Source organism: Danio rerio, chromosome 1 (genome assembly GCF_049306965.1).
Source record: "Danio rerio strain Tuebingen ecotype United States chromosome 1, GRCz12tu, whole genome shotgun sequence".
NCBI classification, from domain to species: Eukaryota; Metazoa; Chordata; class Actinopteri; order Cypriniformes; family Danionidae; genus Danio; species Danio rerio.
In genome coordinates, this window is record NC_133176.1 from 18,486,619 (window position 1) to 18,506,377 (window position 19,759).

Here is a 19,759-nt window from a genome sequence, read left to right on the forward strand (position 1 = left end):
AGTAGTTTTTTTCCCAAAAATATGGCAACTGGACTGAAAGAGGGAGGTTTCATGACCCTTTAAGTCTTGGCAGCATTTATTTAACAAGCTTATTGGAAATATTCCTTAGAGATATTAATCCAAATGTATTTCTGCATAACATAGTTTCTGCATATTTGTCGACTGCACATCACTGATGCGATTCATTCATTCCCCACATCTCAGAGAATCTCAGTTGGATTCAAATCTAATGACTGTGAAGGCCTTCGGATTATAGTGAACTCATTTTTAAGAAACCAGCATGAGATGATTTGATCTCTGTAGTATGTTGTCCTATTGGATGTAGCCATCTCACAATGGGTACACTGTCCTCATAAGGTTGTGTAAATGATGCTCAGTTGGTACAAAGGAATCAAATTATGACAAAAAAAAAATAAAAAATCCTCACACAATGACACGACCAGTAGCAGTATGCACTGTTGATAACAAGCAGGATGGATCCATGCCTCTGTGTTGTTTGTGCCAAATTCTGACACAGTTATTCCATGTTAATGTGAATAGAAGTTTCAGTTTAATATTTTTAGTTCTTTATTTGTTTATTTGCATCTGCTGCTGTAGCTCATCTGCTTCAAGGATATTTGTATTGTTTGTTCAGAAATTCTCTTTTGCAGGACTCAGCAGTAAAAGATGGCAATTTGACTTGCTGCTGGTTTTTTAACAGCTTAAACAAGTCTGGCCCTTTACAGTACCTTTTATCTTTGGTATTACCAATGCCCCTGTGTAGTTTTTACTCAGTGGTTTCTGAAATACTCATCCTAATCAATTTGGCAACATCAACCATGTCCAGTTCAAAGCAACTTCAATCTCCTTTTCTTTCGAGACAGTGCAGTATTCCCATTAATTACAATAACTGCTGCTAGACTGGCACATGACAACCTGCATTATGCTACCCTTTTAAGTTTGTGTTGCTTGTGGAGAAAAATAACAATATACAAAACCTTCACACCACAGCACACATTCTGAATTAATAAATCACTGAATCACATAATAATAATAATTTTAAAAATCACAAAATGTGGCCGAATGGTTAAATTATAGCCTTTGGTTGACAGACAACAATTTCATTTGATTGAAGGAGAACCTAATTTTATGGTATGCAAGAAACATATGTTTTATCAGCAAAGGTCTCAACGGACCTGTCCTGTTCCCGTGCCTCACTCTTCATTTCTGACTGCTAATGGCATCTTTGCTGAAGGCTTTTTGAAATAAATATGCTTTTAATGTCAAACCAAGTAGTGAAAAGTTACATTGTGGTGAAGAGTAGGTAAGAGACCATGACAGACAATAAACACAGTAGACACAATCTGCAAACAGCTCCACAGGCTCCCAGAAAATTGGAGAGACTGTCATTTACAAACTTTATGTATAGGAAGAATCCATGCTTCTAACCATGGGTTGATGCCTGTGGTTACAATCAGACAAATTTACAAAGATGCCTGTGAATATTCCTTGGAACTAGGGATTCACAAAACACACAGTTATTAGCTATGTTTTCATCCAAAAATGCGAATTCACTTCATGCGCAAAACTGTTATATCGCATATAATATGTGCACTGTAAAACCCAACAGTCAACTTTATCAAACAAAATTAATGTAGTTAACTCAAAATTTATTGAAAGTTAATTCTACTTATTTGAAGAGGTTTGAACTCAATGTTGAAGGTAATGAGTTAAAAAATACCTCATTACTTTAACTCAAATGGATTAAGTTCACAGTACTCAGGATTAGGTTTTGAACATAAATGGTTTGCTGCAATCGGTTTCCTCAAATGGTTTTGAGTTACCTTAAATTTTTGGGATATACAATGTGCGAATAAAGCAGCGTTTCCATCCAATAAGTCAAAGCGAACAAAATCGTCACTTCCTGATTAACTGGTGCCAAATATCAACATTAAAAACGAAATTTATAGAAGCAGGAGAAGCTGCGTGAATCTTTGGATTATTTAATAAATGACTTGCGTCTCAGAAGACAATGTCGACATGCAATGAACACATGGTGGCTTTTGAAGGCATGAGACGTGGAGCACAGATGCTCTTGACAATTTGTGAGGTAATTAATAATATAATAACACTAATACAGAAACGATTAGGGTGTTTTAGAATGACCAAAACAACATTTCAGATATTTTACAATATGCTCAGCCTGCTGGTTTGTCCATTCACACACATTTTTATTGTCACATTAATTTTTTTAGTGCGCATACTGGAATTTGTTCAGTAAATGTGTTTTCATCACAGTTTATGCCACCTTTTCTAAATTAAATAAAGAAGTTTATCCTACTCAGTTATGTGTATACATTTTTATGCGCCTCTTCAAAATGTATGCATATCTTGTTGATTGATTTTTAATGCACATATTTAGAATGTGCATAGAAATGTGTGCATGCAAACATAGCTAAGGAACCAAGTTGACAATGACATAATTTCTGACATAAACAAGTCGCTATTGTTTGTTTGTCACTGTTTGATTAGTCACATCAACTGTCAATCAAACCACAACCAACAGGTGATATTTTATTTTCAATAGACCTGTTAAAATATGTAACGCTGTAACTAAAAACTATGAATAATGAATCATACCCTTGTTAAGCACTGCAGTTTCTCCTCATCTGTAATAATTAGCACTTAGCGGGATTCTAACCCCAGATAGTTAGCATTTCCCACTGAGACAGCAGTTCTTCATGGTGCTTGATAATTCAGAGAGGCAATATCTGCATTTTTTGGTGGGCATTTTTTTTTCTTCTTGCAGATTTCGCAGATTTTTCTCACCCTGTCATGAAGACAAAAAATTGGGCCAAAAATGGCTGACAGTAGAGGTCAGAATCGATCTTTCACTGTTTATGTTTGCTTTTTCAAGGTCTTTTGACAAACACAGGTGCTCCGAAAGGGGGGAAATAGTATTTTCTCCTAAGATGGGAAATCGTATGTGCTCTAACAGGAGACAAAAATAAAAACAAATAAATACTCAGTGGAGAAATAGGTCACTTAGAGAAGAGTGGTTGGCTTTCAGGGTTGCTTTAGCCCCTACTTGACCTAAAAGTGTCAAAAAACAAACAAACAGCTATGGTCTTTCAGTTTGTACTTTATGTTGTTGATTATACTCTTTAAAATTATCTGTTATTTTAGGGTTTTTTCCGGAAGCTGGGGAGGTGGAAAAAAAAAAATGAAATGACAGATGACAGACATTACCGTAAATTTCTGTAATTTACCAACTGTTTTTTTTTTTTTTTGGCATATATATATATGTCTGATAATTTTTTTTTTTCTTCTGGAAAAATTCTTATTTGTTTTATTTTGGCTAGAATAAAAGAAGTTTAAAATTTTTAAAAGACATTTTAAGGACAAAATTAATAGCCTCTTTAAGCTAAATTTTCCCAATAGTCTACAGAACAAACCATTATCATAAAATAACTTGCCTAATTACCCTAACCTGCATAGTTTACATAATGAACCTAGTGAAGCCTTTAAATGTCACTTTAAGCTGTATAGAAGTGTTTTGAAAAATATTTAGTAAAATATTATTTACTGTCATCATGGCAAAGATAAAAGAAATCAGTTATCAGAGATGAGTTATTAAAATCATTATTATCATGTTTAGAAATGTGTTGATAAAATCTTCTCTCCGTTAATATATATATATATATATATATATATATATATATATATATATATATATATATATATATATATATATATATATATATGCTGTCAAATGATTAATTAATCTCACTTTTTTTAAATTAAAAGACTGAAACTTGTAATTTTGGCTATTCAAATGTAAAATTAATGTAAACGCAAGACAAAAACTATTTAAATTCAAAATATAATTGTTTATTAGAAGTTGTGTTTAAATTTTAACAAAGAGTTATTCATGTAAACAACGTACCCACAATGAACCATCAAGATCCTGGCTTGACAGCCATATTTATTTCAGAAATAAAACACAGGCATGTTTGAATTTCAAAACAATATATATATATATATATATATATATATATATATATATATATATATATATATATATATATATATATATATATATATATATAATCTTTATTTAATTCCTTGCTTATTGGCTTTATGCTGTTATTTTTCTTGGGGTTAACCAATGTTTTGCTTACCAAGCTGCCAGCTTAATACAAAAAACAAACTGGATTGTTCAGGCTCGCTTGTTTTGTAAGTTTTAAGACCAGTTCATGCCAAGGTTGAATATTATAATATTGCTTAAAAAATAAAGACTGACCGAACGATGGCTTAGGGGTATCACACACTTAACCTTTTCATCCATGGTATTCATATGGGAGATAAAAGTTGATTTAATGTTCTGATCACATTAATCGCCTTTCTCTCTACAAGAAAATCCCGGCAGAAGTCTGTTGTTTAAAAAAACAACAACTTAAAATTAAGAAAAAAGTAACATATTTAACATGATTAATTACCAAGCCAGTCAATAAACAAAAAATTGACTCAGCAGTGAAAGACTGTGATGAATAGGCTTGAATAAATAGCCCGTCGCACAATTGGCTTCTTCACTCCCCAGATAAATAATAAATCCCCATGGAGTTACCCATCATTAAACAGCCCTTGTAGTTTGTAGATGTGTCATCAGAAAATAGTGGCCTTTAGTGCCAGTGCACCAATATAAAATGATGGTCTTCCTGTAGATGACAGAGTCATAATAAACACAGGCAACATCTTAAAATAGTCTGACATAGATCCTGTCAGGGTTGGCTAATTTATTATGAGTATGAAGAGTGTAAAGTAGTGAGAATAATTCATAAATGAGGATGTAAGTGAATGACAGTTTCATGCTTTCTGTGTGTGATGTTTATGGCTGCCTGATGCCTTGATCTGAGCAAAGGCCATTACTTTCTGTTACTGTTATGGGGAATTAAACATTATATCTCAGTTTCATCTCACACTCGCTCTGTTTCTATCCACCTAAAAAACGGTTGATGGAAATGCCATTATGCACATAAGTTTTGAAAATGCGCATAAAAATCCTATGCGCATAACATGAACTTTTACCGAGAAGAAAATCAAGTATGCGCATTGAAAAGGTCATGTGATTTTATTATAAGAGATCATGTGATGTTAAAAATGTGTGTGAAAGGACAAACCAGCAGGCTGAGCACATTTTAAAGCATCTGAAATGTTGTTTTGGTCATTTTAAAATTACTTAACCATTTCAGAATTAGTGTTAATATGTTATTCATTATCTCCAGAATCAAGAGCGTCTGTGCTTACACCTTCAAACGCCACCACATGTTCATTGCATGTCAGCATATTGTCTTCTGATGCACAAGTCATTTATTAAATGAACAAAAGACTCACACAGCTTCATCTACCGCTGCAAATTCCAGTTTTACTTTTGATATTTGGTGCAAGTTAATCGAGAAGTGACAATTTTGTTTTCTTTGATTAATTGGATTAAAATGCTGCTTTTTATTGTCTTTTATGCAACATTTCATTTTTGCGCATACATTTTATTTGCATCTTTGAATGGAAACATAGCTAGATTGCATCTTTGAATGGAAACATAGCTGATTCCCTGAGTGAAATGAGTCACAGTTGTATATATATATATATATATATATATATATATATATATATATATATATATATATATATATATATATATATATATATATATATATAGGCAATTCTTCAACCAAGGGCACTTTTAGCCTTGTGAAGTTAAGTAAAAAAAAACTTTTTCAAAAGTTAGGTAACATAGCCTCATACTGTAAGTTAAAAAAAAAAAAATTGTTTAGTCTTAAGATATGTAAGTGGATAAACTTTAATAAGCAGAGAAATTGATAATATTTAACATTCAGCAGTGAAATCAACAAATGTCATTTCTACCACATCTCAATATATAGCTTTTATTTCAAAAATAAATATATTATGGCAGTCAAAAATTGTCTAAGATCATTTTGTATCTAGCTTAACCAATTGTTCCACAATATATACAATAAAATGTTAAAAAAAAAAGTATTAAACTCTGGTTGTGCAACAAGGCAAAACCAGTGATTTTAAAACCTAAAAGGAGGTTAAATAATATGAAAAAAAAAACACAATAGAAAGGTATATTTTTTTTAAGTTTGACAAAGAAAGAAGAATTTGAACAAATTTTTTATATATTTATATAAGTACTCGGAGTTGAAAAATTACCTACAGTATATTTTATTAGAGATTATTAGATATTATTAGATTTCAGTCCTAATACCTAAAGGGACTATATATATATTCAGTTGACGTCAGAATTATTAGCCCCCTTTGAATTTATTTCTTCTTTTTCAAATATTTCCCGAATGATGTTTAACAGAGCAAGGAAATGTTCACAGTATGTCTGATAATATTTTTTTCTTCTGAAGAAAGTCTGATTTGTTTTATTTCGGCTAGAATAAAATCTTTTTTTAGTTTTTTAAACACTATTTTAGGGACAAAATTATTAGCCCCTTAAAGCTAATTTTTTCTCTCGATATTCTACAGAATAGATAGTCGAACAGATAGTCTGTATAGAAGTGTCTTGAAAAATATCTAGTAAAATATTATTTACTGTCATCTTGGTAAAGATAAAATAAATATTTTATTAGAAATGAGCTAATAAAAATATTATGTTTAGAAATGTGTTGAAAAAATCTTCTCTCCACTAAACACAAATTGGGGAAAAATAAACAAGCGGTCTAACAACTCAAGGGGGCTAACAAATCTGACTTCAACTGTATATATATATATATATATATATATATATATATATATATATATATATATATATATATATATATATATATATATATATATATGCAGCCTGGTCTCACAATAAAACGTAAGTATTTTACGTTTTGCCAGTTTAGTGGCTAATTTGTACAAATTCGTATGAGTTCAGTCGTACAAAATTGTATTGTGCGATTTTAAATAGGAGGCGCAGCACCTAACCCCACACCTAAATTCAACCGTCATTGGGGGATGAGCAAATCGAACTAAATTGTCTGAATTAGATTGTACGAATTTGTATGAATTAACCACTAAATTAAAAAGCTACGAATTGCCGTGAAATTGTGTTGATATATATGATACGTATATATACTCTAAAAAATATAGATATTTTTCCTTATGTGAGGAATTTTATTTACATGTTTTTACATTGTTTTTTTTTTGCAATGCAGGTGATCAAAACTGTTTTAATTATTAATAACACTTTTGACACTAGTAATGGTTTTGTATTTCATATTCCCAAATATGGGAAATACTAATATATGGGGAATCCAAAACTAACAAGTAATTAAAACAAACAAACAAACAAACAAACAAACAAACAAACAAACAAACAAAAAACACACTGAAAACAAATTTACAGTCCAGTGGATATTCAATGTTACTGATAAGCTTTGCTTGCATGAAACAGCAGCATACTGCCTTGGAACAATAAATGGTGAGTAATTAAGGTATTTCAGTTTTGCCAAATTTGATGTGAAGATCATTCTAAATACATATTAATCTAAGAAAAATCAGATCTGCTCTGAAGAGTTGAAAATCAGACCAATTAAACTGCAGCAGCAACAACAGTACAATTTTCTACAGAAACGGGTCATTTCCTCTTTGAAATAAATGCATGGATGCAAACTCATCTAGAAGCACTATGGTTTTCTTCGCAAACTTTGAGAAATTCATTCAATTTAAACGTCTTTTCCTCATTAGTAAGCTGAACCACCCAGACCATCTCCTTAATGCCCTAGTGATTTTTCATCTCCGAAATAATTTTCCCTGGAATAAGAGGCTGTGTTCGCTGACTAAAATATTTATACAAGTCTCTGCTCTGTAAAAACATCCTAACACAATCTGTTTCATGGCTGCTTGTCAGCCTGGCACACGGAAATGAAATTTTCACATTTGCAAGTCCATTTGTTCCAGCAACACGGTGTCACTTTAAATTTTCAGCTTTCTGTTTGAGCGGAGGTGACTGTACACTGACACCACATCTACAAAAGAGTTTGTGGCTGACGCTGTGATGATCACCATAGTGATCTCTCTGCTAGCAACGTTCTAGAGTATTTAACCTGTTGGAAGCCTCTTAGAAAGCTGTCAGAGGAAGAGGCCTCCAGGCAAGAGTTGCGGCAGACCAAAATAACTCACATGTACATTTACAGCACTGATTACACACTGTAAAAAACGATTCAAACAGCTTCCACTAATTATTATTTATTAACTACTTCCACAAATTTCAATTCCATGCCAATTTAATTATTGTACTAAATGTTGCTTTAATTGTTACTTAAGAAAACTTGAACCCAAAATTGAGTCCAATTTAAAATCCTGTTAGCCATCACTCAATTCTGGGGATTTACATCTACCTAACTTTAAATAGTAACAGTTCTTTACTCCATCATTAAGGTATTACTAGAAAGAAGACATTTTGAGCTTTACTATGGTCCATCTAGAAACTTTGCGAAAAACAATTGTTCTGTGTTCAATATTTGTTTTTCCATATAAAAACACAGGAAAACATTACTGTAATAAACTAAAAATACGCCTTGAAAGCCAAGTGTTTCATGAGTTTATATTTCAAACATGACGAAGATAGCATGCAAAATAAGATTTCTGTAAATAATTTTCTGAGACTATATCGGTGTTCTCTTCTCCCTCACCATCATCATTTTCTCACTGGCACTTTCTCAAAAATGACCTTCCAAAACTAAAATAGTAAGAGTTGCTGAATAATTTGGTCTACATTCACAGTTCATGTATTTTTGGAAAAAACTGATTACATTATTGGCTTGATTTGTTTATTCTGAATAGTGACTGAATTTAAAACTTTATTGATCATTTTATTATTATTATTATTATTATTATTATTATTATTATTATTATTTTTATTGTTGTTGTTGTTGATATTATTATTATTATTATTTATTTTTTATTCATTTATCTGAGCAGACGTAATATATCAAGTCTTCTTAATAAATTTCAAGCAAGAATATTACTCCAAATTTGATATTTTGGCTCTGCCAGCATTTAAATAATCGGCACAATAACAGTGCAATGCAATATGAATTGCAATCTATTTTTAGGACAGTACACCCAGAAATAAAACTCTCATCTCTTATGCATAATCATGTTGTTCCAATCATGTTTTTAGAACATAAATGCAGAAACTTTGAAGAATGTAACAATTCTTTTTTTTCTCATATAATATTGCAATGGGGCAGCGTGGAGGTGCAGCAGGTAGTGCTGTCGCCTCGCAAAAAGAAGCACGCTGAGCCTTGGCTAAGTTGGTATTTCTGTGTGGAGTTTGCAAGTTCTCCCACTGTTGGCATGGGTTTTCTCCAGGTGCAAGTCCAAAGACATGTAGTATAGGTGAATTGAATAAACTAAATTGCCTGTAGTGTATGTGTGTGAATGAGAGTGAATGGATGTTTCCCAGTGATGGGTTGCAGCTGGAAAGGCACCCGCGGAGTAAAATATATCCTGGATACGTTGGTGGTTCATTCCACTGTGGCGACCTCTAAATAATAAAGAGACTAAGCCTGAAAATAAAATAAATGAACATTACAATGAGGGAGATTTTAAGCTTCTCCCTTAATCTTACAGAAACAAATTTTGCACTAGATGTCCAGGTTTCTTCTCAGGACAGAATGTTTTTCTGTGTCTTGACCTATTGTTTAAAAAAATATAAACCAAATAAATAAATAAATAAATAAACAAACAAACAAACAAACAAACAAACAAACAAACAAACAAATAAACAAATAAATAAATAAATAAATAAATAAATAAATAAATAAATAAATAAATAAACAAACAAATAAACAAACAAATAAATAATAAAAATAGTACATTTTATATAATAAATTATTGCAAATTAAACTGCCTCACCGCAAGGTCGCTGATTCGTGCCCTGGCTCGGTCAGTTAGCGTTTCTGTGTGGAGTTTGCATGTTCTCCCCATGTTTGCAAATATAATATAGTATCAGTGTTTCAACTGGGTCTGGTGTCAGTAAAACAGCTTGTAAACAACAGCATGTATGATATTTACCTAAAAAAAGGATGTATTCAGTACTCATTAGTTATCATCAGTAATAAAAATATTATACTATTACTGTATTTCTTCATCTCAACTATGAAACTATGTTTAAGTAAATCAGTTTCTAGCCACAGTTTAAATGCTATAAAATGATCTGATATGTGCACTGCAGTCTGTTTTGTGCTCAACGCTGAGAAATCTGGACACCCTAGCTATTTTTCAAGTCAGCTGGTAGCTTTGTGTAAGGCAGTTAACATTTAAATCAATAAATTGTCTTGAATTGAACACAACATCTCCTTGGTATGTGAATTAGAGTTCATGAGAAAGTCACAATGTTCCATTTCTTAATAAATCATTCAGTTGAGTACACAAAATAATAATAATGAAATTCACAAATTAATATTCAATAAAATCAAGCACGATACCAAACATATATGTAGCTTTAAAATAAAGCTTGCTAAACCTAACCAGTTGTATAGCAAAAGCAAACGTCAGATAAAACACTTATTAAAGTCAGTATGCTACCTGCTGTGGACTGTCATTACAAAGCAATGGGGATTGTCATTACAAAGCAATGTGAGTACATCACAAATGCAATGGTGCGCAACTGAACAAGACTACTACATCAATTAAGCTGTGCATATGGAGCTGGTAATATGATAAAAATGTCAATACACTTTACAAAGGTCATAGCATAGTATGAAGTAAATTAATGCAGTGGTGTTGGTTCCGTTAAAAAAGGTCACACACACTAGATGAGTAAAGTAACTCACAGGTTTTGCACGCCTGACATGTTGTATTCTGTTTAGGGCAGCAGTTAATATATTCAATTCATTCATTCAACATTTTCTTTTGGGCTTAGTCCCTTTATTAATCGGGGTCGTCACAACAGAATGAACAGCCAACTTATCCAGCATAAGTTTTACGCAGCGGATGCCCTTCCAGTCGCAACCCAACACTGGGAAACATCCATACATTCTCATTCACACACGTACACTACAGACAATTTAGCTTATCCAATTCTCCACAGTCTTTGGACTGTGGGGAAAATTGAGCAACAAGAGGAAACCCAGGCCAACACGAGGAGAATATGCAAACTCCACACAGAAATGCCAAATGAACTCAGCCGAGGCTGGAACCAGTGACCTTCTTGCTGTGAGGCGATTGTGCTAACCACTGCGCCACTGTGACGCCCTAATACATTTAATGTAATTAACAAATATGCAAGATGATTTAGTTCAGTTCAGTGTGATTTAGTAAAGTAAAAAGTAAAGTAAATTATAGTGATGGTTCATTCTGCTATGGTGACCCCTCATAAATAAGGGACAAAGCTGAAGGAAAATGAATGAATTAAAATTATAGCTCTATCACATTTCCACAACTAAAGAATTTAAGCATGTAGACACAATCAAAAAGAGCTTCTGGAGTTCAAACTGAGCTCCAAAATGGAGAGAAAAGAGTCTGACTCCCTATGCGCTGTTGGTATTTCAAAGCATTTTAAAAATTGCTGATCAAATGGGATTTTCACACAACCATTGGTGAGGTTTTTAGTTTACAGATATAATAAGAGCAAATGTCCATTGGGCTAGAGTTCTGTTAGTCCGCTTGTCAAGTGTCCTGTCAATTGAAGCAGCCTCTGAGTCCAAACGCTCTATTAAACTGTATGGGCATCCTCAACAAATGGAAATAATAAACATTTACAAACAATGTAATATTTTTGAAAATCAAGATCGCAATATATAGATATATATTTCAGTTCAGATTCAAAAACCTCTAAATCCATCAGACCTCTTTTCTTGTAAATGAGTGTTTTCTATCAGGTTCTTCTGATAAGGTTCAGAATTTTCATTTTATAGGTAATGATATTATGATAGGGTTATTAGCTGGTAAATAAAATACCTTTTTCCCCCCCCCAAAATGTCACTTTAGACAATTATTTGTTTTTAACAAGGTAAATTTACTTTTGTGTCAAAACCAGCTAAATCCATCATTGCTTTTTGTGCAAAACCCTCTAAATCCATTTATTGGAACAAGACAGTGTAATTAGTTAAAAATGAAGATGTCATTAGAAATTATTTTACCAAACATAAAACACATTACACAAACCACCTAAAATTTAAAGTATATAAATCTGCCAAGTAAGTGGTGGTTCATTCTGCTGTGATAAACCAGGGACAAAGCAGAAGGAAAATGAATGAATGGAATTTGTAAAGTGCATTAATCAATAACAATCAAACTAACATCAATTAAATCCTAACAATCTGTTGTCATTTCTGATATTTGGGATTATTATCCACATGGGATTAAAGAACGGCATCTTAACTTTTGTGAAATGGAGTTGCAGTTTATTGTATAGTAAATTGGACTCATTCAAGGTAGTGTCACTGCGCAATAAAACATGAATGGATGTTACACTTTCGACTGTACATCAAACTTCGTCATTTAAAATCGAAATCGAAAGCGGAATATGTCTCCTCATAATAGCTGGTGCATCAGCGTGCTGCTACATTGAAAACATATGATTCGATTTGCGCTTCTGATTGGTTTTCGGGATCAGCGGCGTAAAGTAACTAATTACAAATACTCAAATTACTAGTAGTTTTTCTCAAAAATTGTAATTTACTAAGAAGTTTTTAAAATGTGTAATTTTACTTTCCCTTAAGTACATTTTTACTGCAGTATCTGTACTTTTACTCCATCACTTTCCTTCAGCCTGCAATCACTACTTTATTTTTTCTTGTCTATGAGAATTAGAAAAGTGCGAAAACCACGTGACGTGATAGTGGGGAAAAAATTTGGTTGGGAGAAAAAAAAAACTGAGTGGGAGAAAAAAACTGAGTGATAGGAAAACATATTACTAAGGTTTTTGCATTCCCTCGCAAAGACGTTTTGTGTTCTCTCGCAAAACTGTTTCTCCACAAACACTTCCTGTTCACTTCACGTAAACCCTCATGTTTTTTGCCGAAATTCTCCTGTATTTTACCATTATATCCCACTTTCTTTACATTAAAGTTGTACGTCGATCGTCACCTTTCTTATGCAACCTCTGAACCAGAGAATGCATGTATAAGCGATGACTGACAGACGCACTCCGTGTTCGCATGGGATTCCTCCAGAAGTTCTGGTTTCCCCCGCAGTCCAATGGCATATGCTTTAGGTGAATTTAATAATCTAAATTGGCCATAGTGTATTTGTGTGTGTGTGAATGAGTGTGTATGTATTCCCAGTACTGGGTTGCGGCTGAAAGGGCATCCGCTGTGTAAAACATATGCCAGAATAGTTGGTGGTTCATTTCACTGTGCAACCTCTGAAATAGAGACTAAGCCGAAGGAAAATAAATGAATGAGTGTTTGTTTAACCATGCTAAGCAAACCAGTTCTAAACATTTATGCCACCATTTTATTTATCTTCAGTTTTTTTTCTAATCATAGATTTTTTTTTCTATCATTATATGAACATACTTACACTTTTAATAATACACCTTTAATAATACACTTTTATTTATTACTGTGCAGTCTAGAATATACTGTACACTTTAATAACACACCATTGCACCAAGAGGTGTGTGTTTGTCCGTTTCTGTTTACGTACACTTGGAGTAGGGCACAAACACTGAGTTCAACTCAGGTGATTCATGTGTGATTTCTGAAGTAATTTTTAATGTGTCTGAAATCTGAATGCCGATTGGGACAGATCAATTGCCTCTTTCTTTTCACTGTGTACACTGCACGAACACAGTTCAACAAATGACGCAAGACAAAGCCGGAATTCAGCCAGATTCAAAAGAAGAGTTGCATGGGTCAGAGTTGAGCTCAAAGTGAAGACAAAATCATACAGTGTGTGTTTGCATAGAAAGGCAACAGTTACTTAAATAACTATTTATTACAACCAAGAACCTGAGATGGACACCAAAGCAGTGTAGACTGTAATATACAACACAGGCTTATATTGAAAACATAGTCCAATATACAGTACATTTCTGGAGATTGTGAATTATATAGCCAGGTATGTATGGCTGCATTTCGTCATTAAAACGAACGCTATGGGGGCGGTATGATGCGGTTTCTTTTTGCGCTCACTAGCTGACGGCTTACCTCCTTGTGGATAGCTTTCCTGCTGTTACCAGTTTGTCCGGTAGCTCGTCATGTACATCAGCGGACTTAAGACGCAGAGAGGAGTTGACCCCTATGACAGGGTTCAAGTGCAGGGTTTGAGTTCCTGGGGGATTTACGAGAGAACAGCAGGCACGAATGGCACTTGCGAGAAAATTTGAGATCTCAAAAAGCGTACACAGTGGCCTCTGATGAATTCGCAAGAACAAAAATGGGACGTATTTGGTGCTCTCCAAAAATGTATATAGAGGTACATTTTTAGAATGAGCCTGGGTTGGTAATACATTCAAAAATTTAAATAAATAGTGGTGCTCTGTTCCTTTTTTCCATTCATTTTTCATTTCAACCAGCAATGTGAGCAACATTTCAAACTTTACACACACACAAAAGAAAGAAAGAAAGAAAGAAAGAAAGAAAAAAAGAAAGAAAGAAAGAAAGAAAGAGAGAGAATCTGACTTATTTGTACCATTTTTGTATGGTGCTTTTTAGCGTCTTGTGCCTTTAAAGGTTTAAAGTTTAATGCTAAAAATCTATTTACCCATAGAGTAAATTAAACATTGCTTTTACTTTCACATTTTGACAGCTACACGGTTTATTGCACAAAGAACTGTATGAAATGACATCTATTAACTGAAAAGTTGTCCAAGTAATAGTATGTAATAAAATTCATTCGGAAATGTATGTACACTGTAAAAAGTGCAGGGTTCCACACAATTCATTCATGTTGTCCAAACACAAATTGATCAAGTTAACAACACTTTTAACAAATTTATGTGGATTGACCATGAAAAATTATGTTTAAAATGCTCATTTTAAATGAATTTGAATGAGCAAAAACATTTTTTTAGAGTGTAGGAAAAGCATGTTAGAAAATGAAGTTCCTTGTGAATTGTGTAGATGTGGTGGATTTACATGAGAACAGCAGGCACGAATGGCACTCGCGAGAGAAAATTTTATATCTCAAAAATTGTTAAAACATGTACCTCCTGAGACGTATTTGTGCTCTCCAGAAATGTATATAGAGGTACGTTTTCAAAATGAGCATGGGTTGGTAATATGTTCAAATATTTAAAGAAATAGTAGTGTTATGTTTCTTTTTTCCATTCATATTTCATTTCAACCAGCGATGTGAGCAACATTTCAAACGCACACACACGCAAAAGAAAGAAAGAAAAAAGATAGAAAGGAAGAAGTGTAGAGAATCTGACTTAGTTGTTACAGTTTTTTCTTCTATTAATTGGAAAGTGGTCCAAGTAATAGTATGTAAGAAAATTAATTAAAAAAATGTATGTTGAAAAGCTTTTCGTAAAATGAAGTTCCTTGTGAATTGTGTAGCTACATGTTTGCATATTTTTCCACTGCAGGGTCAAACATTATTAGTTGCACATACAGTACAGATAGTAGTCTGCAAAATACTATGGATGGCGCAATTCTCTTTTCACGACTTTCACACAATGTCATCATAGAAGAACGGCATGAATTTATTACAGAGGCAAATCCCTGGAGCAACCTGAGGTTAAGTGGCTTCGCTCAAGGGCACAGTGGCAGCTTTCAGAAATAATCGGCAACACTCTAAAAAAACCAACAAAAAACTACAACCTACTGTGGATCAGTAATTATGCTTTCAGCCTAGTTGTGGGTAAATCAGCCTAGTTTATCACGCTCTAAAAAAAACACCAGCCGCTGTTTTTAACACCAACCCCATGCGCTTGCCAGCAATTTGTCAGTCCTTCAGAACAAGTAAACATTTTTTTCAGCCTGTCCCTTATCTCGCAGGCACCTGTTATCATGAAAAACACTTTGAGAGATGTAATGGAGAAAGTACTAAATACAAGTCTGGTTTCTATATCAGCAGGTGGCACAGATTAATCTCTCCTTGTGTGAATTCGGACAAGGAGCTGCTGTTTCAGCCGTATTGGAAAATTGATCGGTCAGCTTAAGACGAGCTCTCCACTGGGTTTTGGAAGAGGTCCTGAGAGGATAAAAAGGGATTGTATTTTAAAGAGTATAAACACACATAGGTTAAAAACACACGTAGACACATGAACATGCATACACAAGTGAAACTATGCTACAGATATTCTCACGCAATCTGCTGGACTAGAGAGAATCTGGGTTGGGAGAGGTCAACAGATGTAGAAACACTGACCCTTGACCTGGATAAAGAGATCATTGATTTGGATCTTAAAGCTGCTGTATGTAAGTTTTCGACTCTTCTAAAGTATAAAAATACCATATTATGTTTGCAGATATTTAAGAAACATGCTAAGTGAACATTCTTATTAATCTGAGAAACAATTCCAAAGTCAGTTATCAGCTTTGAAAAGGTCTGTTACATGCCAGAACGTCTGTCTGGTCCCTTTAACCCACCCAAAGCCAGTCTAGCCAATTGTAAATCATAATACCCCAGCCATATATGGAATACCATGTATTTGATTTATTCTGTCATGAAGGCTCCCATAGCATGCGTCTTCAACTGAAATTAACTTCCAGTAGATAGTAGCAGACACCAAAATGAGATGCAGATTCAGAGTTCCACATGAGGTGGATAATAATTAGAAAGTAATACAAATATTACTCACATAAACATTAGGTGAGCAGGTTAAATTATAACCCTGTGTCCTAACAACACGCTACATGATTTGCAGTGATAAACAATTTGAAACACGATAGAAATGTAAATACAGCCATTCAAAAGCACAGAATAGTGCAATCACTGCACTCCAATGTAATGGTAAGGTTTAAAATCTAATTAATACATATTAAACCTCTTTATCATAAGTCAATGTACATGCTGAATCATTGATAAATGTTGTCTTGCACTGAGTCACAATTCTAAAGTTCAATTTCTATCAGTTTATTTTCTCTTTAAAATCTGAGGTGAACTATCTGCTGCTGTTTTCAGTAGTATGGCAATAAAAGCCACGTAAAATGCCATTCAAACTCACATTATTAGCATGTAACACTGAATAAAGCACATAGGTGTACCTGAGGTGATCAGTGTCAGTTTATCTTGCTGTTCAGCTACAGAAATGTAAGCCATTTCTAAATGACAAATTTGGGTGTTGGTTAAGACACAAATATCCCTTCTATTGTGTGCCGTTGCTTTGATTTAGAACACGGCTGAAATCAACCTTAAACCTGCTTTTAGGCTCTATAGTCAGGCACACTCCTGTTGGTGTTAATCTGGCAACCTGCGCATGCATGAGTGTTGAACCAAGAGTGCAATATCTAGTTCAACCACTGTGTCAAACTCACTTATTCTTTAAATTAATACATTTATATTGTAAATGTATATATATATATATATATATATATATATATATATATATATATATATATATATATATATATATATATATATATATATATATATATATATATACCCAAAACATTTTTTTAAGTGCTTGTGAAAATATTGGGGTTAATTTTTACTGTTTATATTATGAAAATTCATATTTAAAGGAATTTTTCACACAAAGAATGTACTTTATGTATTACTGTAGGTGGTAAAAGACACCAAATTTCCCATAATAGATGTTAAACATTGAATAAAATGTAAGGTAGATTATTATTTTCTTTTTAAATAATATGGTAAAATTTGAGGGTGTTTTGATGCTATTTTGTATTGAGTACACATCAAACATTTATTACTGATATTTATATTTCTGTAAATACCCCATAATGTTATATGAAAAACGGATATGTATGCCATAAATTGATATGACAAAAAAATTATTATATACTGTAAATTATATATATTTTACATATCAATTGATATATTTTATAAAGCTTCAGAAAACAATTTACCCAAACAGTTGACACTACTTCTTAAAACGTCTATAGTTCTAAATTAAACTATAGTTAATAAAATGTAGAATTCCAAAGTCAAGTTAATATGTATCACAATTGTAATTTTTTTTTTTACAGAAGCCATGGGTGTGATGATCTGACTATTATTTACTGATCATTTTGCTCACAAATCACGTTTGCAATTTAGTTTTACACTTGGCATTTTGATTCCTATACACCATAGCCAAACACTATATGGCTATCTAAATATGTAGAATGGATAATGAGATATGACACCTTAATTACAAAAGTCTTAATGTTCCTAAAAATCAGTAGACACATTTTAGGCTGCATTACATTTGCGTCCACCTGCTTCTTGTTTTAAACAATTTATGTCCACATACTAACTCAGATGGACACTTAATCTTCTACCTACAAAGTACCCCGGGAAACACATCCATAGATGAGAATTAAATGATGTTCATGTCAATAAGTGTGTTGTCCAAGTCCTTGTCCTCAGCTATACAACTTAATCCTTATCTTAAACTTAAAACTAAAATCTGATTGGTTAAGAGAAATGTTCTATTCCATGGATGACGGTTCATGAACATGCCCTAAATATTTGAATAACATTAAAACTAGCAGACCATCAAACTGATCTGTGCTGCATTTACTAGAACTGCGCACTATGAATTATTTATTAAAGATTAGCAAATAGTGAGTTCATCATTTGTTCAAGTCTTAACTCTACATTATGGACATCAGTGAGCAGTTTTTAAATACAAATGCTGTGTTCATGACTTACAGGCTCGTCATTTACCTAATGAGTGTATTTTATTATTTATTATAGAGTTTTTTTATTACTTAAGTATTACATTATTTATAAAGCAGTTTTTTAATAGTTGGTGGTTTAAAGATCACTCAGTATGAGTAAGTAAATGATTAATAAACGTCTAAAATTTACATTTATACATCTTATTTTCTTAGGCATATAGTTATATTTAATCTGTATATTAATAAATGCTTAACACAAATTCTTACAGTTTTGTGAATAAAGTGAGATCTATTTATGCTTTGTAAATCCCAAATAAATTATATTTAAACAGAGATGGGAAGTAATAAAGTACAAATATTTTGTTACTATACTTAAGTAGATTTTTCTGGTGTCAGTATACTTCACGATTTATATACATTTTGGATACACTGTGTAAGGCATACATGATTATTGCGAATGTGTGGTATAAGTTGTGTGTTATATACAAGTTGTTACATTTTTTTGGACATTTAGAATACATTTTTAGATGAAAATGTGAGTACTCACATTTCATGCAGGGATTTGGGCATATGCTTTTAGTAAATGAGACCCAACTTTTTCCTAAATTAAAAATTAATAAAATAGCTGTTAAGAAATTTTACTTCACTCAAAAACGTTTTGTGAGTCAGGCATGATCTCTATCAAAAATAGCAAATTTTGTATGTGGTGGAATAGGAGATCTCCATCATAGATTTGTAGTCGAAAAATCTGCTGACTAATCTCTGAGGGATGTTTCATGCACTTAGATCCTCATCACAAGTTAGAGCAGTTATGAAGGTCCATCCTGTTACAGTATGAGCAATTTGTACCTTATAAGTGGCTAATGAATGTATATATTATTTATGTATTTATATAAAAACCTAACACTTTAGGCAAAAGTGCCAAGCAATCACATTTTTGATAGAGGCATCACAGCACTCAGTATGGCAGCTGCTGAAATGGAAGTCCTCTTTATCCTACAGCAATGGCTGATGGA